The sequence below is a fragment of the Dipodomys spectabilis genome, unplaced genomic scaffold (genome assembly GCF_019054845.1).
Source record: "Dipodomys spectabilis isolate Male_0828 unplaced genomic scaffold, ASM1905484v1 ptg000163l, whole genome shotgun sequence".
NCBI classification, from domain to species: domain Eukaryota; kingdom Metazoa; phylum Chordata; class Mammalia; order Rodentia; family Heteromyidae; genus Dipodomys; species Dipodomys spectabilis.
In genome coordinates, this window is record NW_024870840.1 from 9,374,863 (window position 1) to 9,401,635 (window position 26,773).

Genomic DNA, 26,773 nt, shown 5'->3' on the forward strand with positions numbered 1-26,773 from the left:
CATATGTCTTAATGTCAGACATTGAAAGAATCATAAGCATACCTACCACTCCTTTAACAATTTGTGACTGTTATCCACTTTTGCACAACAAACTGCTATAAATCTCATAGTTTAAGCCACTATTACATTTTTAATATCACAATATCTGCAGGCATGAAATCTAGATGTGGCTTGGCTATTTCCTTTGGCTTCAGGATTTCTCCTAGAGTAGCCATCAAGATGTCATTCAGGGCTAGGTCTCATCTGAAAGCTTAACCCAGGAAGGATCTGTTACAAGCTCTCTATTTCTGCTGGGTTATTGGACAGAGGGACTTGGCTCCTAGCTTACTTTTGATTGAAAGATAACCTCAATTCTTTTCCTGATGGGTGTCTTCAACATGGCTTTTTAATTCAAAACATACCAGTTCAGAAGGCAATAGTCAATTAGCAAAATGGTAGTTACAATTAGATGTAACACAGTCATGAATGTGACATTCCATCCCGGAACCAATCTGTTTGTTAGAAGCAAATTACAACTGTGTGCACTCAAGGAGAGGGAATTACACAAGCATATGATCATCAAGAGTCAGGGGTAATTGAGGGTCACTTTAGAGTCTCTACAATGTATCCCTGGACTTTAGTGATAAGAAACCTAAGAGTCATGCTTACTCCTTCATTTCTGTCTCTTCCCAGCCAAAGTTCAGTCTTTGAGTTTATCTGGGGAAAGGTAGTCTGAAATTAGGAAAGGTATAGATTATAAAATAATACAAAGATCGAATTATGCTGCTTATACCAGATAATATCTTAAATTAATGCAAATAAAGTATTATCAAGAAAAGCCCTATTTGACTTTCATAAGTTTCATGATATCCATTTATAATTATCATTTTGTTTCCATTATAGTCAAGAATTGAGGAAGTATTTCTTAGTTTCCAGTGCATGATTAATGTGGTAGAGAATGCAAATTAAGGTTACGAGGAGATTTGTTCTCTTTAGAGAGTTACATTTAGACTTGTGGGCTGGGGAGGCGGGAGCAAAACCTACACAATCTCGTAGCAAAGAGTAAGATAAAGTACCATGTGCATTACTAACCCTCTTTACTGTGGAGAGATCAATGTTGGGTGAAATTACTAAAAGGTTTCTTGGAAAGTAGAACTTGAAGGATACATGAGATTTGGGTGAGAAGTGAGGAAAAGTACAGAGAGAAGCAAGCAAGGCAGGAAGAGCCTAGAACTCAGAGATTAAAGAGGCTCTTTCAGAGAAGGGAATGGGGAGGAATGAGAAACAATAACAGGAAGTAGATTTGAAGATAATGACTTGTTGAGCAATGAAAAATGTCTCATGATTCCTTAGTAGGAGATAAAAGTAGTACTATTTTGGGGATCTGTTTGGTATGTACCTGCATAATGCATAATAAAAAGAGGGCATGGAAGGAAATGGCCTGGAATGACAAAAATTCGGGTTTGGTTGGTAGCAGTAGAAATGATACCTTGGAACTCTATTTATGATAAAGAATCAACACTGGGGACAAATTGGTTGTATTTTTGCCATCACTATTCTTATCTCCATTTGAAGTAAATGGCAATGGATCAGCCCATTTATAAGTTGTTTGTACTAATGAGTTCTCTTGGCTTTAAATGTTTAATAGCTGGAATACTTATTGATGAACAAAGACCTTAAGAGTCAAAGAGCCTCTAAGAGCTGTTGATGCTTTAAGCATTAAGCAAAAGGTCAGCATGGGCCTTTATTTATCTCTCAGATTAGCTACATATGCAATCACATCCAAGCTATGGAAGGTTTCTCAAGGTACTCTACTAAGTAATACTTTTATAATATTTAATAGGCTTTCTGGAATTCAAACAAAATCATAAGTACATAGAAAATTTAATGGAAAAAATGTTTGGTAAATTTTTGTTGTTGTTGTTGTTGGTCGTGGGGGCTGAACTCTGGGCCTGGGCGCTGTCCCTCAGCTCTTCAGCTCAAGGCTAGCACCCTACCACTCCAGCCACAGCACCACTTCTGGCTTTTTTCTGCCTATGTAATGCTGAGGAATCGAACCCGTAGCCTCATACATGCGAGGCAAGCACTCTACCACTGAGCCAACTTCCCAGACCTGGTTAATTTTTCTTTTTTATTAAGTATCAGAAATTCCACTGTTAATGAACTACCAAGAGGAACAAGGGAAGAATACAAATCAAAAGTGTTAAAGTGTTTCCTAAATGTCTTTGGTGAGGGAACCCTGTGTGTGTGTGTGTGTGTGTGTGTGTGTGTGTGTGTGTGTGTGTGTGTTTGCATATGGGTTTAAACACACACCTCTAGCATATGCCAGAATATTCATTTTAAATGACTTGCACAGCGTTCAGAAATCAATATTTTGCTTTTCAGGGCTGGGAAGGTGGCTCAGTGGTAGAATGCTTGCCTTGCATGCATGAGGCCCTGGGTTCGATTACTCAGCACCACATAAGCAGAAAAAGCCAGAAATGGCGCTATGACTCAAGTGCTAGAGCACTAGCCTTGAGCTGAAGAGCTGAGGGACAGTGCTTAGGCCCAGAGTTCAGGCCCCATGACTGGCCAAAACAAACAAACAAACAAAAAAATATTTTGCTTTTCAGATCATCAGGATTCTTCTTGTAATAATTTCTTTTGATAGTTTATATAGAGCCATTTTTAAAGCTATTTCTTTCACAATAGCAACTGTGCCACAAATTGGGTAAGCAAAACAAAACAGAAGAGAACAAAGCAACTATTTTTACTTCAGGATTCTTATAGCTATCTTAAATGATAAACTTATGAAAGGGAATTCTCATGATAAAGATTCTACTTACTGGGGACATAAATTTTTTTTTTGACTTTTCCTACTACCCATATTCAATGGTAACAGGGGTTTAAATACTACCTTGAGGAATTACTTGTCAGCTTCCTCCATTTTTTTCCAATCTCCAGTGATTTATATTCTGCCCTATGAAACTTTTTAAAAAACACTTTAGAAACTTTTAGAAGACAGATTGTATAGTAAGAGCAAACAAACCAGTTATTATATCTTTGGAATTCAAATTGTTTTAAAAAGTGGAGCTATTTGGATTCCAGAATATCAGTCCTAGAATGTTCAGAGAAACAAGTGTAAGAAATGATGGTTAGAAAACAGATTGGTATTAGCCTGAAGTATTTCATTAGCTTATTTTATTAAACATATTCTCACCTGCTTTTTGTCATTCAAAAATGTGTCATTTGTTTTGCCAGGCCAGTGTCATAGCAAAAAAAAATACATATTCATATCCTCCAGTCAGATTTGGGGCATTTATCATATTTACATGGTTTAGATCATTTCACTTTTTGATGTTGAGTTATACATTGTACATAAGTGTGTGTGTGTGTGTGTGTGTGTGTGTGTGTGTGTGTGTGGAGAGAGAGAGAGAGGGAATGTGTGTATGTTAGTGAGTTACTGGTAGAAGACTAAAATATTCATGGTTTATGGGTCTAATTTCGGTGTTCTAAATGAATACTCAGCGATCTTAAGTAAAAACTACAAAATTCTCTCTGTAATACCTACATAATATGGTGATCACCCATAGTTACTGGAATTAATTTAATCATTTGGATGTTCCATAATCGTTTAAAAAGCAGCGCTCATAAGTGGTATTCTTAGAGTAGTTTTGCTTGAAACATAAACATTGGGAGGCTATTTGCATATGCACTGTGGCTGAAATCATGACAGGGGATGAAGTCATCTATAGACACAATTGTGTTTACTCATGGACTGTAAATTTAAGAACATTAAGTTTTCTATGAGATTCCTAGTTCAAGGATGTTTACCTATACATATGTTTTAGAACATTCTTTTTTTTTGGTCAGTCATGGGGTTTGAACTCTGGGCTTGGGCGCTGTCCCTGCACTCTTTAGTTCAAGGCAAGCGCTCTACCACTTGAGCCACTGCGCCACTTCTGGTTTTCTAGTGGTTTATTGGAGATAAGAGTCTCATGGACTTTCCTGCCTGGGCTGGCTTTGAACCACGATCCTCAGATCTCAGCCTCCTGAGTAGCTAGGATTACAGGTGTGAGCCACTGGTGCCCAGCTTTTAGAACATTCTTATTAGCATCAGTTAGTTGTATAGGAGGTTTCATTTGGACATATTCATATATACATGCAATGTACCTTGGTCAGACTCACCTCCTCCATCACTCTTCCTCATCTCAATTCCCAAACCAAATATAACAAGTGTCAGATTCATTACTACTTATGAGAGAGTGATCCTGATCCGTGGAAAGCTGAGTTTAGTAAATGAGAACTCTTATTGTTATTACTTATTGAGCATCTTCTGTGTTTGAGATGGTAGATAAGAATGCAAATGGGAGGAGCTGGGAAGGTGGCTCAGTGGTAGAGCGCTTGCCTTGCATGCATGAGGACCTGGGTTCGATTCCTCAGCACCACATAAGCAAAAAAGAAAAAAAGCCAGAAGTGGCACTGTAGCTCAAGTGGTAGAGCACTAGCCTTGAGCTGAAGAGCTGAGGGACAGCGCCCAGAGTTCAGGCCCCATGACTAGACTCAAAAAAAAAAAAGAATGCAAATGGGAAAAAAGTTACCAGATACAACATCATTGGTTTCTGTCTGAGAACAAGACAGTGCTAGATTCCAAGACCCAAATACTAGATTCTTACTCACCTGTAAAATACCTTTCCAGCCTCCTTGTCATTCCTAGAACCTAGTACTAATTCTTCAGGGGCATATCTTACCATGGTGATTTTCTTTAATTATCAAGAACCAAAGGAATTAATGTACTTTATCCATTTTTTTCCCAATTTATCATGATTGTTAGGGGACCAATTAGCAGAATTAGTTGCCCATTAATAATCTGTAATTTAAGGATTTTTTTTGGTACATCTCATTTCGAGTAGCCTTTGCGTACTAGTTACATTGCTTTTACATGTTTAACTTACTGCATTCCATTTCTCCTATGACAGGCACAACCTTTGGGAAACTTTCTTTGACCTCCCACCCACCCCAACTTGGACTAAGCACTCTCCCTACCATTCTTTGCCTCTATTATACACTTATCACAAAGGTGACCTTTCATTATGTAGGTTTGAGCTCACAAAACAGAGGAGCTATGCATTAACTACATCTGTAATGATCACCTAACACACTGTCTAGATTATACCTATTAGCTGAACTGAACTGAATAGGCATTAAAAACAAAAACAAAACACTGTCATGGATAACAGAGAAAGGTCTAATCAGTCTTTACCCAGTGTCCAGGGTCACCATCCACATAGGTGGTGAGGGACTAGGTCAATTGAAAACTCATTTGGAAAATTCCAGGAAGTTGCAGCCATGACTTTTAGTAGAGAGAGAACACCTTTCTTATTTTGGTAAACACTAGGAAATCTGAGTAGGTATCAGTTTCAAGGGTCTATACAGAGCTAGGGCTAGGACATCTAAAACATATCTAATGTTTTGCAAATATTTATTCTTTAAGCATATGAAGACACAAGTTAAATCTGAACGTGTGTGCTAGGGAAATGCAGAATTTGCCCTTCTGACAACCTGCTCTGAATGTTAACAATATTTGAAAGATTTAGTTGCTAATTAGCCAATTTGGTATTTGACTGCTGCCTTGGGGAATTTACAATGACCTATTAACAATTTAGCACTAGGCCAATTAGGTAAAACCTTTAGCTTCCTGGAAATGCTTAAGTATTTGATGAAAGAAAACAGTGACATCATACTTAGATAACTAGATGCTAACCAATCCTTTCCCAACTCCCACTGAGAAAAACCTCCATAATTACCATAGCCCACTGATAATTCATATCCCTTCCCTGTTGTTGTGGTGGTAGTGGTAAGGGGGAGGGATCGGTGTCCCTTCCTTCCCCTCCCCTCCCTTTCCTTTCCCCTCCTCTCCCCTCCCCTCCCCTCTCCTCTCCTTCCCTTCCCTCCCCTCCCCTCCCCCTCCCCTTTCCTTCCCTTCCCTTCCCCTCTCTTCCCTTCCCTTCCCTTCCCTCCCCTCCCCTCCCTCCCCTCCCTCCCCTCCCCTCTCCTTTCCCTTTCCTTCCCTTCTTCCCTCCCCCCTTCATCTACCCTCACCATCCAGGCTGCCATGTTGATCTGCATGAAGCCTTTAGTTCTTAATGAAAATTGCCTTGTAGGTGAGTTTTATGAGTTTGTTAGATAGTCCTGGAATGGAATAAGGAATGAATAAGAATTTAGACATAGTGAATATGTCTTAATCTATTCAGGTTGCCGTAACAAAATACTCAGAGCTAGACAGGTTATAAATAACTGAAATGTACTTTTCACTGGAAGCTGAGAAGTCAAAGGTCAAGGTGCTGGCAGATTCATGGTCTGGCAAGCGCCCCCTTCTTGGTTTACAGGTGGTGCTTGATTGGTTCACATGGTGGTTCTCTGGGGTTCATATATAAGGGCACTAATCCCCTTTATGGGGATCTTATGTCACGATCTGTTGTCTCCAAAGGTCCCATCTTCTAATAGGAACACCAGAGGTATTTGGGACTTACACGTGTGAAGTTTGAGGGCTTGCAACCATTCTGATAATAACTGGATCTAAACATCTATCTTCTTCCTTCTCCATTCGATCTTCTAGTGTAGGTCCTTTCTTTTCTCCTTTCCTGCATAAAGAAATTCTCTATCCACACTCAGAGCTTAATGCCCACTTGAAGGTGACTTACCAAAGTCTCTTTCCTAAGACATAGCTTTTCTTGAAAGGAATTCTAAAATCAGCAGCTACATTTTCCTCACACTGTCGTTTCTGTATTTGAAAAATAAGTTTCTGTTAGTTGGCTTTCAAAGTGATAGTGAATAACTCCCTGGATTTTGGTACATCTACAGTTGTTTGAGGGTAGGATGTAGGTGGAGATGAGCCTGGACTACAGGCATTCTGTGGTCAGCAGTGCCATTGGTTCTGTTCTATTCAATGATATCGCTTTCTTTTTCCACATTTGGGCCCAATTAATTGTGAATACCAATGGATGGTTTGTCATCCAGGTAAAGATACATATTTATACGTGTATGCAGAGAAACTGCTCACCTGAATATGGAGGCTGGCTGAGGAAGTCTGAAGTCGTTAAGATAAATGATATCACTCAGGCTGGGGCTGAAGTTGTTGTATTCTTTTGTGGAGAAGCCTCAGGCCTCCTTTTAAAATCTTTTTTACTGAGTGAATTAGCATAATCCACAATAAATCCTGGAATGTTTTCCCCAAACTTTAATGTCATCTGGTTAGGGGCTTAACTAGATCTACAAAATAACATCACAAAAACACCCATCTTAGTGTTTGATTGAATAACAGAGACTGTAAACTAGCTAGGTTAACCAAAAGATTAAAAGCCCATTGCAGATGAGTGAATTGAATGAGATGTTTATTAAAGGAGCAAGTATATAGTGCATTTAACAAAATTTTAAATATTTGACTAATTGGGGAAAAAAAGGATATGTTAATATCTCCTCACTATCTATTGAACGCTCCACCCAAGTGTTTTTACTAAGGAATTGACAGCAAGTGTGTTAGCTTTCTCTGACTGTGTCAAAATACCTGAGATAAATAATTTATAAGGAGGGAAGTTTTGTTTTGGCTCAGTCCATGGTGCTTGAATTTTATGCTTTGGGTCTGTGGTGTCAAAGAAAATTATAGTGGTGATGCATGGTTAAAAATAAAAGACCTGCTTGATTTACAGCTTCAGGGAAGCAATGAAGGAAAAGGGAAGAGGGAAGAATGAGACCCAATACTGCCTTCAGAGGAACACCTACATTCTTCTCACTAGCACCTACTTTTTAAAGTTTTTACTACCACCCAATAGTGCCACAAGCTTGGAACTAAGCTTGAGGGAGGGTGTCATTCAAGGCTCAAACCACAACAGCAAATAAGTTAATTAAATCCATATTCTGATTTGTATTGGGATTAACTAGTGCTTGGTTATTTAACTAGAAAGTCCTATGTTTAGAAAGTCCTAAAGTAATTCTAATTAATTTGTGATTACAGTCTGAGAATGAAGAGACATGTAGCTGATACTTTTTTTTTAAAGGACAATTAAAGTTTTTTTAAATAACATTGACTTCATTAAGTCAATAGATTTATTGATTCACTGAATACATTTATAATTAAATGATCGTATACAGCACATTGTGCAAGATGACAGGGATCAAAGGTCTAAAACAGACTGACCTTGCCTGTGAAAATTTTATGGTATAGTCATGGGAGAAAATAGGGAATCAAATAGTGACTTGGGTAATTTTTACAAAGGGTGCTAATGGCAACGAGTCTATGTTAAATAGTTCCTGGCCTTTTCTGAGGTGTCATAAAGTTTACCTGAGGAAGCATGTTTGATCTGGACCTAAAGAATGAGCAGAACTCACTTGGGTAAAGAAGGAGAGACAGAGATTTCCACATGGCCGACAACCTATATGAAGACCTTGAAAAGCCAGGGATGCTGGCTCACAGAAAGATGTAACAAGAAGACACAGTGTTGGAGAACTTGGCAGAGAGCCACACTTTGTAAGCCTTGTGAAGAACTCTCTCTGGCCTTTCTCCTAGGATGTAAGGTATCATAGGAAATTAGAGTTTTCAGCAAAGAAGCACTGTGATCAGTCAATAACTCTAAGTAGGACTTTGCAAAATCAAAGTTCTATTTTAGCCACTAAGGCAGAGATAACAGGGCTTCAGCACCCATATCAGGAAAACTCTGTGTCTTATCCATGACAGACATCACTAATCAATCAGAGGGATTATTTTTCCCCCTGACTACATCCAGTCTTGACAGTCTCAAAGAATTTCAGATAAGCAATACTGATCAATCTGATTTGGCACTTATAAAACAAGCCCTAATTTACTAAATACTTGGCTTTTCTCCATAAAATACAAGATTGTCCAAGATAAGCCAGATAAAATGGAGGATATCCAATTTAATTTGAATTTCAAATACATAAATTCTTAGTATAGTAAAATATTTTAAACAGAACTTATTGTTTTAACTCATATTTAAAATGCATACTTAACTGGTGACTTGCTAAACCTGGTAACCCTCGATTGGGTAAATTTAAAGTAATGAAGGTCAAAAAAATTCAGTACCAGCCCCAAATAATATGTTCAATCAGTCCATTTATTTTAAAGGTATAACTTTAGGGAACACTATAAAAAATTTAACTTCCATCCCAATTTTTCCTCATGTGATAGTTATAACAATATTCAAAGAAGATCTAAAGCTATATTATCACTATTTTACAATATTGCTTAAAGAGTAATTGCTCTCTCTCTCTATCTCTCTCTCTCTCTCTGTGTAGTTTTGGTACAGGAACTTAAACCCTTAGCTTTTTTGTTCAAGGCTGGTGCTCTACTACTTAAGCTACAGCTCCATTCCTGGCTTTTTGGTGGTTAGTTGGAGTTAAGAATCTCATGGACTTTCCTGCCTGGCCTGGCTTTGAACCAAGATCCTTAGATCTCAGCCTGCTTAGTAGCTAGATTTACAGGTATGAGCCACTTGTGCCCATCTGGCTCTCTATACTTTTTTGCTGTCTCTAATTAGACAGTACCAAAACAACACAGTCTATTTGCTCTATTTGTTTATCTTGTCTAATGAAAAGAATGTGGTGATAGCTGGCTGGTACCTGTCTCTAACCCCTTTGGGAGGCCCAAGCAGGAGGACTAGGACTTTGAGGTCACCTTAGAATACAAAACAAAACCCTGTCTCAGGAAAAGAAAAGAAATCGAAGAGAGAGAAAGAGAATTATGATAATGTTGTCTCTTTGAGTGGGAAGAATGCTGTAGAATTAACTACAACAGCTCACAATAAACAACTTGGCACCACAAAAAAGAAGCTCATTGTAATTTAAAATATTTTTCAAAATGGTAGCTATTTAAATCCAGATAAATCTGAGAAAAACCTTGTGACAATGAAGACAAACCATCCTTCGTGAAGGTGTGATTTCTTGGTCTCTATGAACCATAGGAGTTTTGTATCCCTGCCCCACTACTGTAGCAAGCCTCTTAATATATATATATATATATATATATATATATATATATATATTGAATTATGTCCCCCAATAAACTCTAGGGGTTGCTGGTTTTAGTTTCTGAATGTAAAACTCTAAAACCATTAACAACTTCGTTAGGAATTTACTAGGATATAAACCTTGTTTATTTATATAGGCTAAAGCCTATGGAATGATCAGCAATTCCCACGTGAAGACCCAAACAGAGTTGCAATTGTAGATCAGTGATCCTTGGGGGCCCCACGTGCCCCACATTTAAGAGAATAATTGACTTGGAAAAGAGCCTGTCTTGACTGCTGAAGTGGGTAGTAGAGACAGTAGTATCCTTAATTTGTAATGTCTCGCTTGATACATTTAGGTAAACTTTGTAAAGTAGAAGCAATGTAGAGCTTCCAATGCGATTACCAGGCATTGGGGGAGGCAGGAGGGGTAAATGTGAATTAATAAAACATACAAAACCACTTGGACCTCTTCGATCTCAGATATAAGGGAACATTATGATTGCGTCTCTAATTAATTCTTAATAATTCAGTATTTCTAAACTGGCTGGAATCAGCATTACCTTTCTTCTGAAAGTTTCTATTACAAGCGTGACTGTCATCTGGGATGTCATTTGGGATTTGTTCTGGGTTCACCGTATTTGTCTTATATTCAATAGGGATGCGCTTCTGGGTCTCTGTGGCTTGCCTAGACTCCTTTCAATAAGGGTCCTGTAATTAAGACTGGGAGGTGTGGCTGTTGACTGAGGCCCCTGCAGATTGCTCATTAACATGCCATCTGAACAATTTAATAACCTTTTTAATTAATCTAAAATTGGCATGTCCCTCTTCAGGCTACAGTGCAGCTTTTGCAAGAGTTGGTCTCTTGGTAGTTCTCAATTTAGCTTATTATTTGAAACCTAAATCTGCCCGGGCTAATGAGCGTGACCAATTCCTCTTCCCAGGACCACGTAGGAGTCTCCATCTGCACTCTCTAAAGGATGCGAGGAACAGATGTCTTCGGGTGGTATTCTGGTTCCTGGCTTTTTAAAGAAGTTCCCATCAGTCTGGAGATGAAAGGAAATAATTTATAGAGTGATTGAAAGTTACTTTTTGCTCACACTCGCTTTTTCTTTTAGTTTGGTTATGACTTTTTCTTTTTGGCTTTCAGGTTTGAGTCTTTCCTCGCAGTATTTCTCTGTTGGTGTTACAGATAATTTAAAGTTGAATCGGTTTTTGATAGTTTGTTATTCTGAATCCTTAGTAGTCCCGAAGAAAACTGGCTATCTTCACGGATATTAAATAGTCTCTCTTTGTGGGGGGAGGGGCAAAGTTGGATGCATATTTCTTTATACTTTCCTTTTTTTACTTCCAATACTGGGGTATAAACCCAGAGCTTTGTGCTCCCCATGGGCAACCATTGAGGTCTGCCCAACCCTTTTATTTCTCATATTATTTTTGAAATAGGTCAAGTTGTGTCTTTGACTTGAAATCTTCTTGCTTCTGCTTTCTGCATGGCTGGCATTACAGGTATGATCACCACACCGGCCCATATATATATATATATATATATTTTTCTTTTAAATATGGAAAGTTAGGACCATAGGACATTCACTCTTTTAGTTTGAGAAAAAAATGTATGTGTCTTTTACCTAACCATACTCTTCACTGTTTGAGCTATTTTCCTTCAGCCAAAGAGAAGGTGACCTCTCTCACCGTGTTACCTAGTTTTTCTGGGGACCCATAAGGTCTCTCATAAGCTCACTCCCTACCTTGCAGCTGTCTCCATTTCCTTCTTCTCAAACTCCAGAAATACTTGCTTTTGCCGAGAAAAAAATGCTCTCAGATGCCTTTCCTGAAAATCTCAACCATTCCAAAATCATCATTGAGAAGCAGGAGATAGTAACACATTCCTGTGGTTCCAGGTGTAGATGTAGGATGATCTTAGTCTGATGTCCACCTGGGCATAGTGCAACTAAACTAAAAGTACAAAGGTCTGGGGATGTGGAGGTGTGGCTCAGGTGGTAAAGTGCCTGAAGTATGAGGCCCTGAGTTCAATCCTCAGTACAGAAAAAAAAAAAAAGAAGAGAGGAAACAAATGGAAAAGAAAAAAGAAAGGCAGGACAGTGGAGCTGCAGTCTACACAAAAGAGAGAATGCCCTTCTCCTCCCAACCTAACAACTCAAGAGGACACCAGCCCTTTTGAGCAACTTGGCATGCCCCCTCCCACTCATGAAGTATTTCTTACAAATAGCTCCCATCTTTTGAAAGGAAAGGAGGTTTTGCAATGTAGGATTTCCTAGTTTGCTCCAACAAAGACCCTGAGATTGTAGGATGAGATTCCTCTCCCTTTGAGATCAGGTACTGTGCTGGACAGCTACCTGTCTGAGAAGAAACCTCATCCCAAGAGCATGCCTAGGAATACAAACTCCTGATTCAGCAGGAAATGGTGTGTATATGGGGGGGGTATGTTTCTGACCCACATCAACTAGCTTGAAGATGAATTCTTTTGCCCCTGATAGAGCCAACTTCTACCAGTTGGCCCTAGCTCAGCCTCACACACATCTACTTAACATTCAACAGGATCAAAACTCAAGAAAATAGATGTCATAATTCACTTTGAATTTTCTTCTATCTCCTCACCATGAAGAGCAAAGGAGGTCCAATCCAAATAGAAATCCCATCTTCTGACTGATACCATTTCATAGGTACTAGTGGCCATATTGCTCTGGGTTCTTACTCCAAGTACAAATGTAAATGTACTTCACAGGACTGATAGAGACAAATCCCACTGTTGGCAGACTAGACATACGGACATTAGTAAACAGAAGCAATCCTGCTTCTCAACCTCATGAAAGCTTGGGTTATCCATTTTCTTTCCCATAAAATGGTTTTGTTGGCACTTGAGAACCCTAGAGAAGAAAGACTCCTCTTTAAAAAACACATCAAATGGACCCACAGGCCAACAGATGCCTGGTCTTTTATATCAGCTGCAAGTGAAGAACCTGCATTTCTTTCATCCCCACTCCAAATGCTCATGCAAATTCCAGGCACACTTTATTAATATCCATAAAGGGTTCAGTCCTACCAGAGGGCTTCTTGTAAAAAGGTGCTGTGGAATTCACCAAAATGGTGAAGTCTCTTCTGTCTGAATGGCAAGTGAGTCATGTAACCAATGGTGGAAATTGCTAGAGGGTATGTTATACGAAAAGATAAATAGAAGAGATCCTTTTGCATATCATTTTAATTAGAAGGAAATGTAAGCCTTTGAATAGCAATATTTGTAACATTTCTCTAAATATAGCACCTTAGAAAACTCATGGGGATAATTGGTATCTGGAAAAGCAAATGGATATTCAGATGGGCCATGTCCTTGGATGAGATATTTTGCCTCTGTGATACACAACAGCCCCATCTATAATGTAAGGGCATTGTAGTTGTCAAAGTACTAATTGTGATAAACTGTGATTCCTAAGAAATGAACTTCTTCTTCCTTCCCCCTGGAAAGATCAGGGGAAAAAAGAGGGAAAGCAATCCCACATTGGGGGTGTGCCATTGACCTTAATTCCTGCACACCAATCTCTGCCCAGAAATGTTTACTAAATGCACAGGGTGAGATGGTCTTTGCATTTCTCCTGAGCGTCTTCCCTTCTCAGAACCTCACTTCTTACAGCCTACTTCGTGGTGGACAGGGACAGTTGTGGGGACTGGAAGGGGGAGTTACACTTGGCAAAATGTCAAATTGACTTCTGTGCCCATTTGTGTCAGCAGAAGCTTTGCTGGGGCAGCCTCCGTTCTACGGGATGTTCTTCTGTGATTTGTAAAAGGAGAATATCAAAGATGCAAATTATCCAGCCTGCTCTGGGAGACAAAGAGGTGATTCAGGCGGATGAGTATGCAGGGAGGAGGGTGGGAGGCAGTGGGTGTGGTATATGTGGTGTGTGTGTGTGTGTGTGTGTGTGTGTGTGTGTGTGTGTGTGTGTGTGTGTGTGTGTGTGTGTGTGTGAGCTTGTGGAGGCTGCATGATTTGGGGACACTTGTTCTTGCAGAAGAAGGGCAAAGGCAGGAAACATTCTTCAGAGTCCTTTGTTCTACCCTTTGTGAGCAGATTTATTGGGCTTGTTAAGGACTGAGGAAACACTGAGGTGGACTCCAGCCTTGGAGGGCCCTTAGATTGCCAAACTCTAGGCATTGTGGGGCTCTCTCCCCCCCAGGAATCCTGGGATGAGAACCACAGAGATGAATAGTACCTTTGCTTGAACTGCAGGAAAGTGACACGGGAGCATTACCTACGGAGGTAAATGTCAAAGCCACCTCACTGAGAATGTGCTTCTGCGTCCCCACCCTCCCTTCTCTTTCAGCTGTGGGCCTCTCCTGGGCCTGGACTATGCTTCCCAAGAGAAACTGGCGCCAGGTTACTGTGAAGTAAAATCTAGTCTCCCTCACCTGACCTCGAGTGCGCCCTCTGCTGGCAGGGCTTTAGCTTCTGGAAGACACTGAGCATTTAAATATGGAAGATCTGTGTTCTAGTCCCAGTCCTAATGGACACTGTGACTCTGGGCTCCCCCTTTGAGAGCCCTGTTACCTGTTTGGTAAAATGAGGGGGCTGAGCAGAAGGGAGACTCTGAAGCCCCCTCCTGCTCTGCCAGTCTCCAACTCCATGGCTCTAATTGTCTGATTAGAACACCAGGGAATGCCTTTCGAGCAATTGTCATCCTGGCTCCTGTCTCCTCTGCTCCCCACTGGGCTCTGCCTCCAAGGAACAACAGCAGCTGCTCTCTCCTCTGGGGCTTCCTCAGAATCCACAGGCCCTTCTTGACAGCATATGTGCACAGACAGGCTTCTCTCTGAGGTCCAGGGAGAGTGGGTGGTGCCACTTTTGAGCCAGCTCTTTTTTTTTTCTGCTGCTTTTGCTAGCATCGCTGGCCTCTCTCTCCCAGGTGGCGTGACGAGTTTCATTTATGACTTCCCACCCTGAACCTGGGCTGGGTGAGGGCTCTTTAGAAATGTCTACATGCGTTATGTTGCAATGAAAGGGCTCAGAATCTAGGTAGTGCTGCCTAGTGCACATGCAAATGGCCACAGCAACAATGGATGGAGGTTAATCTCATGTTACTGTCCCCAAGAAAAATGCATGCTAGGATTCCCCTGCTGCCCTCGGAGATGGCCCCTGGGCTCTAAACCAGGATAATTCATTGCCTGCGTGCTTAGACCCAGGCATAGATAGAGATCGACAACAATATGGTTTAAGACTTAGCCAAACAGGCCAGCACTATGAATCTCTTATTGAACTCTCAATACATTTAGAAGTATGTTGTGTTTCTGAGAAGTCAGGAAATATTGTGGATACAACTGGGCATGTGCAGTACTGGCTGAGCAAGAAACCAGACAGATAAGAGTGAGCTGGGTGGAATCTCAGGTCCAGAGGGAGACCAGGGAAATTGACAAGTCTGGATGACTTCAGAACATCAGAGCTCTAAAAACCAAGACAGTCTAGGGAGGCAGTTGCTTAAGGAAGGGTCTAGAAAAGTTGTGTGAGGGGGAGGGGCATCTGAAAAGGCTAGATCTAAAGACCAGCGAGTCAGCCAATGAACGCATGTGGCCCCAGCAGATGGATGGCATTGTAATCATTTTTGAACCCAGTGTTCAAAACAAGTGTTTTCTCTCCCCTTGTTAGCTTCTATGTGGAGGGTAGAAACTTGTAGGTAGCAGGTTTATTTGAAGCCAGACTTTGTAGGCTGTAACTGTTCGTGGTTTATGTAAGCTTTCAGAGAATGGCTTGGAGAGAATTGGTTCCAATGCTGGCTTCCTAGGTGCTTACCCTGAGTTTTAATTTCATCACCTGTAAACTGGGAACAAAGAGAGATTGTAGAGCTACCTTCATGTGGCATCTTAGAAATACCCAAAGGACTCAGCAAAACAGATGGCGAGACTCTTCCCCAGAGCTTTTGATTTACTGCAGGTGGGGTATGGTTTCTGGAACATAATTTGAGAACTACTGTTCTATCCTATATGGCAGTCATGCGCACAACTAAGACCACTATTTATTTGACAGACACACCCCATGTTTCAGACTTTGTATCTAGACACAGTGCATGATCGTGCAAAATAGAAACGTGTGGGGGACTTCGGAACTGAGACGACTGAGCCACAGAGAGATAGTGCAACCTGCTTTGGCACTCTCAGGACAAAGTGAGCATGTCAAAGAACCAAATAAGTGCCAGGAGAGAGATGCCAAGTCTTCAGCAGAATTCATGGACACTGTAGGGCATCCAGGAGGTGTTTGCTGTCTTTCTGTGTTCTGATGGGTAAGGTAGACTGCATGCTGCTGGGGATGGGGGGGGAGAGGTATCCCAGGAAGAACCCCAGGTTAAGGCAGCTGTAAGAGCAGTGAACTGGAACTAGACTCGAGTCAGACTCCCAGCTCTCCTCTCAGCGATCATCACAGCTCACTACCGGGGACTTTGCAGGAATGAAACAAGGCATTTGATATGAAGGCCTTAGAATAGAACAGATGTCATGGTCGGTTAGGGGTTTTCATGTCTCCTCACCTCTGGCCCTTGTCTTGCTATGATATCAGCAGTGACTTTGGCCTGATTAGGATGATTAATTTCACCCAGATTACTTTTCTCATCAACTTGACTTTTGTTTTTCTCTATCAATTAAAATACCTTAGGAAGTTAGAATTAGAAAATAGCTTGGAACATTTATTCTAGGCTGTGCGCCATCTCTCTCTCTCTTGCAATCCATCTCTCTTCCTTCCCCTACTCTTCTTCCTCTTCTTCTTTGCTTCCTTTCCCCTCTCCCTGTCTGTGCCCTCACCCTTCCCCCTTTTCCTTCCCTTTCTCTCTCTCTCTCTCTCTCTCTCTCTCTCTCTCCCTCTCTCTCCTCCTCCTCCTTCTCCTCCTCCTCCTTGCTCACATATACACACATACACACAGAGTTTTTTGGAACCCTGTGGTAGATTGGATTATTCTTCAGATATATGTCCTCCTTTCTACTGTCTTTCACAGATGGATATATTTACTCCTTTCTCTGGTATTAGCCAAGTCTTTGTTGTGTCCTCACAGTCACGGGGTACCAGAGCCCCTAAAATGAGACTGTGAGGTAAATCTGGGTCTTGGGCACTCTGGAGCTCACAAGAAGAGTGGTGTGCAGTCTAGTCTAGCATGCCAGCCCCTGACAGGGAGAGGATGCTCATGGCTACTAGCTGAGCTGTTCCATTGGAGCCCAGCTCTCATTAGGAACCCTGCACGTGACCCTGAAGCAGTTGAGGCCAGCCATCCAGTCAGCAGAGCCATCCAGTCCAGCTAAGGCCAGCTGCTGTCCAGCTAATCCACAGACGTTTGACCTCAAGATTCACTGAGTAGCTGTGGTTCTTCACGAAGGGCCTGATTTTAGCTCTATCGCCCAATATTGTAATAGGCTTGAGGGCCCAGGAATCTGTGTTTCTAAAGGCCTCCTGGGGTGATTCTGATATTCAGCAAACCCCTCATTTCTTCTGACCACCCCCCTCTTCTATGAGAGGGAGAAGCTGAGGCTTGGAGAACAAGGTGACTTGCTCAAAGTCTCAATACGTGGTAGATACGGTGTGTGGCTGGCATCTGAATCCTTGACACACTTGAATCTTTTCTACTCTGTCATGCTGCTACCATTAAAAAAATTAACATGGAAGAATTTCTATTCTTCCCATCCCCATAACTTAAGATGCTTTAGGCGAGAGTATTTCAATCCCACCGTGATATCAATGCTTTGAAACCCACTGATGAAAGGAAATACACAGCAGAAAGAGGATATTGACTTTGGCTGTAATTGCATTTACTGTGCCGAATGGCTCAGCTCAGGGTAAAAAAACGTGGTCACAGATCATGTGCTTTAGAAGGAATTTAAAGTACAGTATTCTTTTTCAACTTGGGGAAAGTTTATGCGATTTCTAGGCAATTATTTCCTGTAAGAATGAAAGTACGGGTTGCTCTTTTATCCCCTTCCTCCTGCCACAGCTCCTCCTCATTAGCGGCCTCCTTCCTCTCCAGCTGCAATAATACTCTCAAAGTACTGAATCTATTACGGCAGAAATTCATCCTGCAGGCCTGACAGAAATACAGATTGGCGAGCAGAAATGTCTATCTTGATTTAGACTCAGATTCGGGGTAATATTTATTGAGCACCTGCTCTGTGCCCAGCACTGTGCAAACTGCTTTCTTTACATTTGCACTATTGGATTAAGTGTAATTGACAAGGAGGTGGGTGGATAAGGTGCAGGCTGTGAAGGGAGGACAGATGTCCAGTGTGGTGGCTCAGGACTGTAATCCCAGCTACTCGGGAGGCAGATATCAGAGGCTCACAGTTCAAGGCTAGTGTGGGCAAGAGAAATTCTGAGATTTCATCTTGACCAATGACTGGGCTAAGTGGTACACTCCTGTCATCCTGGCAATGGAGGGAAGCACCAGTAAAAGAGACAATCCAGGCTGGTTGGAATATGGCTTAATGGTAGAGTGCTTGCCTAGCATGTATGAATCCCTGGGTTCAATTCCTCAGCACCACATAAACAGAAAAGGCCAGAAGTAGCACTGTGGCTCAAGTGGTAGAGTGCTAGCCTTGAGCAAAAGAAGCCCAGGGACAGTGCCTTGGCCCTGAGTTCAAGCCCTAGGACTGGCAAAATTAAATAAATAAAAATAAAAGAGGCAGTCCAGGGTGGCTGGGTATAAAGCAAGAGCTTTTACAAAACAAAACCACAAACAGTACAAAGCAGATTGATGGAGTGGCCCAAACCTGCCTAAAAAGTTCAAAGTCCTGGGATCAAACCCCAGTACCACCACCACCACCACCACCACCATTAACAACAACAAAAAGAGCAAGTGAGGGACATTTCGTGGTTTGAGGCCATTATTGCCAAGTCTTGCCTGTTTAATTCCCGCCCCCCCCCCCCCCAGTGAAATGGTGAAAACGGATTCTTTGCTACTTCACCCTCTAGCCTAAACATCACCTTTTCCCTATTCTGTTTACTCTGCCACAGAGGACTAAAATAAGTGAAGTCAGACAAGGTGCTAAATGTTTCTCACCTGAACTAGCAGGAACAGAGTTTCTGGCCTAAGGCTCCCGTTGTTTCCCACTTAGGTCTTCACAATGTTCTTATCTTCTCAGGTTTTGTCCTCAGGGTTTCTCTCCTGTGTCAGCATCTGTTTTTCCCAACTCGACTTTAAAAATGGCATATTCTAAGACCGCCATTCTCAAAAGGAATGACTCCTATGACCTCTGCTGACCACCTTCACTGACTTGACATTGCTACCAACCCCTCTAGAGTGATGACTCTGGACAATGCTGTCACTCATTCCTTACTCTTTTGCTTTTTCTTCCTGGATGGGTCCACACGCATGCATATGTGTGCACACACATTTCACCCATGTTTGTATGTGCATACGCAGCCTCCACCAACATGCATGTGTGCATACAGCCCACATACGTCCATGTGTATATACATAGAGTCTCTGCACCCATCCATGCAAGTGATCTTGGTTTTCAGACCCTTCCTTGAGCTTTCTCTCCTTCCCTACAGATGGGCGTCTCTGCCCACCTCTGTATGGAGACAATAAGGAGTGGTGGGAAACGTGACCAGCTGGGCAGGTGTAAAGGTGCAGTTGCTATAAATTCACCAGGAGGCCCTTGTGAGAAGGGCATCACACTGCAATATGGCCCAACATTGACATAGCTTCTGCATTCTTAGAAGCTAGCAATCTAGACTTGATGTAAAAATCTCTCTAGGTTTAAAGCTGTGGGAATAAATGAATACCAAAACAAAAGAAGCTGAAATTCTGAGCCCATCTCAATCCCCTCCTTTCCTTCGAAGACATTTATCTTTTTTTCTTTTTTTCTGGCCAGTGTGTTCTTACCTACTTAACTCCCTCCTGTATGAAGAAAAGAGGTAACAAGGCTGGGTGCTGGTGGCGGATGCCTGTAGTCCTAGCTGCTTCAACCATGAAGGTCATGGTTGGAAGCCAGCTGGGGCAGAAAAATCTGAGATTTTTATTTCCAATAAACTACTCAGAAAAAGCCACAATGGCATTGTGGCTTACGTGGTACAGCACTAGCCTTAAATGAAAGAAGCTTGGAGACAGTGCCCAGACTCTGAGTTCAAGACCCAGGACCTGTAAAAAAGAACAAGAAAAGGAAAGGAAAGAAAAAGAACGGCAATAGGATGCCTATGAGGAGCCCTGGAAACAATGCACAGGATGCAAAACTCTCAACCAGCTATGTCACTTGGACTAGATGGTCTGACTCTCTAAGCTTAATTTCTCATCTCTGAAAGAGAGGAGATGGCATAGATCTATCTCCAGGGCATGTGATGATGACAGTTCATGCTACTCAAGAGGTAGTGATCAAGTGGTTGAGCCCAACCCAGGCACAAGTTCATGAGACCTCATCTCAATCAGTAAGCAGGGCTTGATGGACCTTTCTAGCTATGGGATGTATATCTTCATTTACTGCTTTGTGATTTATTTAACTTTTCTAAGCCTTCGTTTTCTCATCTGTATAATACAGACAGTAAGACCTGGGTTATTGCTTCTCAGCCTTTTGGTTAAGATCCAGTGCAATGTCTGGATTATTATATAAAGACAAAGTGAGATAATAGTTTTAAGTCCTAGTCTAGTGCGCAACTCATAGAACCTTACAAATGTTAAGGTGAATAAAATGCATAATTATTTCATCATCCATTGTTCTCCAATAAAACAGATGAATTCATTTGTTTATGTACTATCTATGGCTGTTTGTGGGCTTCAGTGTAGGTAGAGAGGGTATAGTAGAGCCTACTTGGCCCATCAAGCATAGAACTTCCCTATGTAGCCCATTACCAAATGATTTTGCTGACCCATGGACTATATTACTAGAGTAGGAGCTTTCCCAGGTAGAGATGGGAGGTTCTGTTTATATTCCTCTGGGTACATAAGAGATGGATGAATATAATGGAAAATTATAGAATTTTATGGTTGGAAATGAAGTCCAACTTGAAATCATGGACTCAATTTTTCTACCTAAAAGCAGTAATTCTTTCAGTAGAATGGACACATTAGTTTGCTATGGCCATGCAATGAATTCCCCCAAAACCTATTGCTTTAATTAATTCCCACCGGTGAGTTTGAAGGATGGCCAGGTGGCTCTGGTTCACAGATTTACTTCTTGATGCTATGGGTTCATCAAGGCATATTCTCACCGAGATGCCAGAAATAAAAGCCCTAGTTAACCTTGCAGGAATGTTTCAAACATATTTGAAGCACTAACTTCTGTTTGCTCAAAGAAAGTCACATTGGGAGACCCAAATTCAAGAGACTGAACTTTGTTCAGGTATGAGACCATAACTTTCATCTAGCTGCTTTGGTGATGGCAAGAAGGATACTTGTAGTGTAGATTCTTGGGCCAGTTGTACCTTTTCTAACCCAGGTACATGCTCATAGAGAAGAGAGTTGTTTTAAGTGAAAACAAGCAGCTCAGCAATCTGTATATTTTATCTGTATTCCCGCTTTTTGCATAGCATCTTTTCTTAGATGTCAAGAGCCACCTTGACTCAAATGATTTGTCTCTGCATTTGTTAGACAGCCACACACAAGAACTACCATGTATTGAGAACCTGCTAATTTTCAAATACTGGACCTGGGTTGTAGATCGCTTCTAAATCTAAATATTCTTCAAGATAGATTCTTTTTTTTTTTTTAATTTAATTTAATTTTTTTTTGTGAACATACTGTACAGAGGGGTTACAATTACATGGGCAGGATAATGCATACATTTCTTACCAAGCATTGCAGCCTCCTCCTTTGTTTACCCTTCACATCCCTTCCCTACCAACCCCCTACCTCCCCACCACCCAATCCTCCCCCCCCGCCCCCCCCCCCCCCCGCACCAACGTTGTAAAGCTCGTTTTCGACATAAACTTGTACTTCTCATTGTTGCAACAGGTCCACCTGTATCCTTAAACGACTTGTTTTTCCCCATCTCCTCCACAATTTATACTGACATCAAATATAGTGAAAGCAGGGGTTATACTGTGGGGGAGGGACATACAAAGCAACAAAGAGATAATCTTATAAATGCGTTAGAAACAAATGCATGAAATAAAAAAAACATTAAAATACATATCTAAGGGTTCATTTTCCTAACATCACATTATCTGACCTTTTCCGCTTGACTCATACATATACTAGATATTGCAAATAAGGGAAACCATGGGACCTATGTTTCTTTGGGCCTGGCTTACTTCACTTAATATAATTTTTTCCAAGTTTTTCCATTTCCTAACAAATGGGGCAGTGTCATTCTTTCTGATGGAGGCATAGAATTCCATTGTGTATATATACCACATTTTCTTGATCCATTCATCTACTGAGGGGCATCTGGGTTGGTTCCATATCTTAGCTATGGTAAATAATGCTGCAATAAACAGTTGTACTGGTAGCTTTAGTGTGGTCTTGTTTGTAAACATTTGGGTAAATGCCCAAAAGTGGGATTGCTGGGTCATAGGGGAGCTCTATTTGAAGTCTTTTCAGGAACCTCCGTACTGCTTTCCAAAGTGGTTGAATAAGTTTACATTCCCACCAACAATGAAGTAAGATTCCCTTCTGTCCACATCCCCTCCAGCATCTGTTGTTGTTAGAGTTCTTGATTATAGTCATTCTAACTGGGGTGAGGTGGTATCTCAATGTTGTTTTGATTTACATTTCTTTTATGGCTAGGGAGGTGGAGCATTTCTTCATGTGTGTATTGGCCATCCTTCTTTCTTCTTCAGAGAAGTTTCTCTTCAAGTCTTTCGCCCACTTATTTATTGGGCAGTTGTTTCTTTGAGGATTTGTTGTTGGGGGATTTAATTTTTTCAGTTCCAAGTATATCTTAGATATGAGACCCTTGTCTGTTATATGGCTAGTGAAGATCTCCTCCCAATCTGTGGGCTTTCTATTGATCTTGCTAGCTATGTCCTTTGCCATGCAGAAGCTCTGCAACTTCATGCAATCCCATTTGTCCAACCTTTCTTTGATTTGTTGTGTTTCTGGGTCTCTATTCAGAAAATTTCGGCCTGAGCCAAGGAGACCTAGGGTTTCTCCTATTCCATCCTGTAATGTTTTCAGAGTGTCTGCTTTGACTTCGAGGTCTTTGATCCATTTGGAGTTGATTCTGGTGCAGGGTGATATACAAGTATTAACCAATTTTGTCAGCACCATTTACTGAAGAGGCTGTCTTTCTTCCATTCTATTGTTTTAGCTCCCTTATCGAAGATTAGATGGCTATAGGTCTCTGGGTTCATTTCTGGATTTTCAATTCTATTCCATTGGTCCTGAGGTCTGTTCTTATGCCAATACCAAGCTGTTTTGATTACTATGGCTTTATAGTAGAGTTTGAAATTTGGTATTAATATTCCTCCAGCAGTGTTCTTTCCATTAAGGAGCGTTTTTGCTATTCGGGGTCTTTTATTGTTCCATATGAATTTTTGGATTGCCTCTTCTATTTCCTTGAAGAATGAGGTTGGAATTTGATAGGTATGGCGTTGAATTTGTAGATAGCCTTGGGAAGTATTGCCATTTTCACGATGTTAATCTTTCCAATCCAGGAGCATGGGAGGTTTTGCCATTTTCTAAGTTCTGTTTTGATTTCCTTTTTCAAGATTTTAAAGTTTTCATCATAGAGGTCCTTCACTTCTTTGGTTAAGTTAATTCCTAGGTATTTTATTTTTTGTGGGGCTATTACAAATGGAGTTGCTTTCCTAATTTCAGCCACACTTTTCTCATTGTTGGCATACAGAAAAGCCATTGGTTTTGGGGGGTTAATTTTATACCCTGCTACTTTGCCAAAGTTTTGGATCAGCTTGAGTAATTTGGGAGTGGAGTCTATGGGAGTCTTTAAATATAAGATCATGTCATCTGCAAAGAGGGAGAGTTTTATTTCTTCTTTCCCTATTTTGATCCCCTTTATGTCTGCATCTTGTCTTATTGCTGTAGCTAGGCATTCTAATACTAGATTGAAGAGAAGTGGAGAGGGTGGACATCCTTGTCTTGTTCCTGAGTTAAGAGGAAATGGCTTTAGTTTTTCACCATTGAGTATAATGCTGGCTGTAGGTTTGTCATATACAGCCTTTATTGTATTGAGGAATATTCCATGGATTCCTAATTTTTCCAAAACCTTCATCATGAAGGGGTGTTGGATCTTGTCGAATGCTTTTTCTGCATCTATTGAGATAACCATGTGGTTCTTATTCTTGTTCCTGTTGATGTGATGAATAATATTAATTGATTTGCGTATATTGAACCAGCTTTGCATCCCTGAAATGAATCCTGTTTGATCGTGGTGTATGATTTTTGGATGAATTGTTGAAGTCGATTGGCCAAAATTTTGTTGAGAAGTTTTGCATCAATGTTCATCAAAGAAATGGGTCTATAGTTCTCTTTCTTTGATGAGTCCCTGCCTGGTTTTGGGATGAGGGTTATGCTGGCTTCATAGAATGTGCTTGGTAGTGAACTTTCTCTTTCAATTTCATTGAAGAGTTGGAGGAGTATTGGTGTGAGCTCTGCTTTGAAGGCCTTGTAAAATTCCGCTGTGAAACCATCTGGTCCTGGACTTTTCTTAGCTGGGAGGTCTCTTATTGCTGTTTCTATTTCAATGCTTGATATGGGCCTGTTAAGGTGGTTTAACTCATCTTGGTTTAGTTTTGGCATGTCAATATTTGCTAGGAAAAGGTCCATTTCTGTCAAATTCTTAAACTTATTAGCATAAAGTTTTGAGAAGTATTCCCTTATAATGTTCTGAATCTTGGTTGTTTCCATGGTGATGTTTCCATTCTCATCTCTGAGTTTATTAATTTGGGTGTGTTCTCTTCTTTTTCTGATAAGATTTGCTAAGGGTCTGTCAATTTTGTTAATTTTTTCGAAGAACCAACTCTTTGTTTTGTTGATTCTTTCTATAGTTTTTTTGGATTCTAATTCATTTAATTCTGATTTACTTTTAATTATTTCTTTCCATCTACTGGATTGGGGTTTATCTTGCTGCTCTTTTTCAAGGAGGTTTAGCTGTGTCATTAAATTGTTGGTTTCAGATCTCTCCAATTTGTTGATGAAGGAGCTCAGAGCTATAAACTTGCCTCTGAGTACTGCCTTTGCTGTGTCCCAGAGGAGCTGGTAATTTGTGTGTTCATTTTTGTTGAATAGCATGAACATTTGAATTTCCTTTCTAATCTCTTCCATGACCCACTCGTGATTCAGCAGTGTGTTGTTTAGCCTCCATGTGATACCGGACTTTCTTTGGTGGCTTTTGTGTTGAGTTCTAATTTTATTCCCTTGTGGTCAGAGAGAATGCAAGGTATAACTTCAATGTTTCTGAATTTAGACAAGTTTGTTTTGTGGCCTAAAATGTGGTCTATTTTAGAAAATGTTCCATGTGCTGCTGAGAAAAACGTGTATTCTGATGCTGCTGGGTGAAATGTTCGGTAGATGTCTGTAAAATCTAGTTGATCTATGCAGCTGTTTATATCTGCGGTTTCTCTGTTGAGTTTTTGCCGAGTTGATCTATCTAGTGGGGAGAGTGGTGTGTTAAAATCCCCAACAATTAATGTCTTTGGATCTATATGGGATTTGAGGGAAAGTAGTGTTTCTTGGATGAATTTGGATGCTCCATTGTTTGGCGAATAGATATTTAGAATTGTAATATCCTCCTGAAGGAGAGATCCCTTAATTAGTATGTACCGACCTTCTTCATCTCTTCTCACAAATTTTAATTTGAAGTCTATTTTATCTGATATTAGGATTGCAACTTCCGCCTGTTTATGGTGGCCGTTTGCTTGATAGATTTTGCTCCAGCCTTTCACGTTGAAAATGTGTTTGTTTTTATGGGCGAGATGTGACTCCTGAAGGCAGCAGATAGAAGGGTCTTGTTTTTTAATCCAACTAGACAGTCTATGTCACTTAATTGGAGAGTTCAGTCCGTTAATGTTAAGAGATAGGACTGAGAGGTATTTGGGAGTTCCTGCCATGTTTTCCACCTTCTTGGGGGTTGCGAAAACTGGGTTCTTCCTATGGTTCTTGGATTCTCAGTTTGGGTGCAGTTTCTTGGCCTTTATTGTGGTCTTGTTGGTTTTCTATGTGTAGGACATCTTTAAGAATCTTTTGTAGGGCTGGTTTGGTGGAGAAGTATTGTTTCAATTATTCTTTGCTATGGAAGGTTTTTATTTGGCCTTCAGTTATGAAGGAGAGTTTAGCTGGGTACAGTATTCTTGGTTGATAGTTGTTTGTTTTTAGTGCATGGCATACATCATTCCAGGCTCTTCTTGCTTTGATTGTCTCTGCTGAGAAATCTGAGGTGATTCTAATTGGTTTCCCTTTATAGGTGATTAATCTTTTCTCCTTGACAGCTTTAAGGATCTTTTCCTTGGTCTGAGTTGATCCAGTGTGGATTATAATGTGACGGTGGGATGTCCTATTCTGGTCTGGTCTATTTGGGGTTCTAAAAGCTTCTTGTATCTGAATAGGCCTATCTTTTTGCATGTTTGGGAAGTTCTCTGCTAGGATCCTGTTGAACAAATTTCCTAGACCATTAACTTCGGTTTCTAGGTGCTCCTCTACACCCATTATCCTTAGATTAGGCCTTCTGATGGTGTCTTCCAAGTGTTGGATAGATCTATCATATTTCTTGGACTTGTCTTGGATGGTTGTATGTTCTTTCTCTATAATATCTAGGCTGTCTTCAATCCCTGAGATTCAATCTTCTGCATGGTCTAACCTGCTGTCAAGACTTTCTACTTTGTTTTTTATCTCTTTTCCTTCTAATTGGTCAGCTTTGAT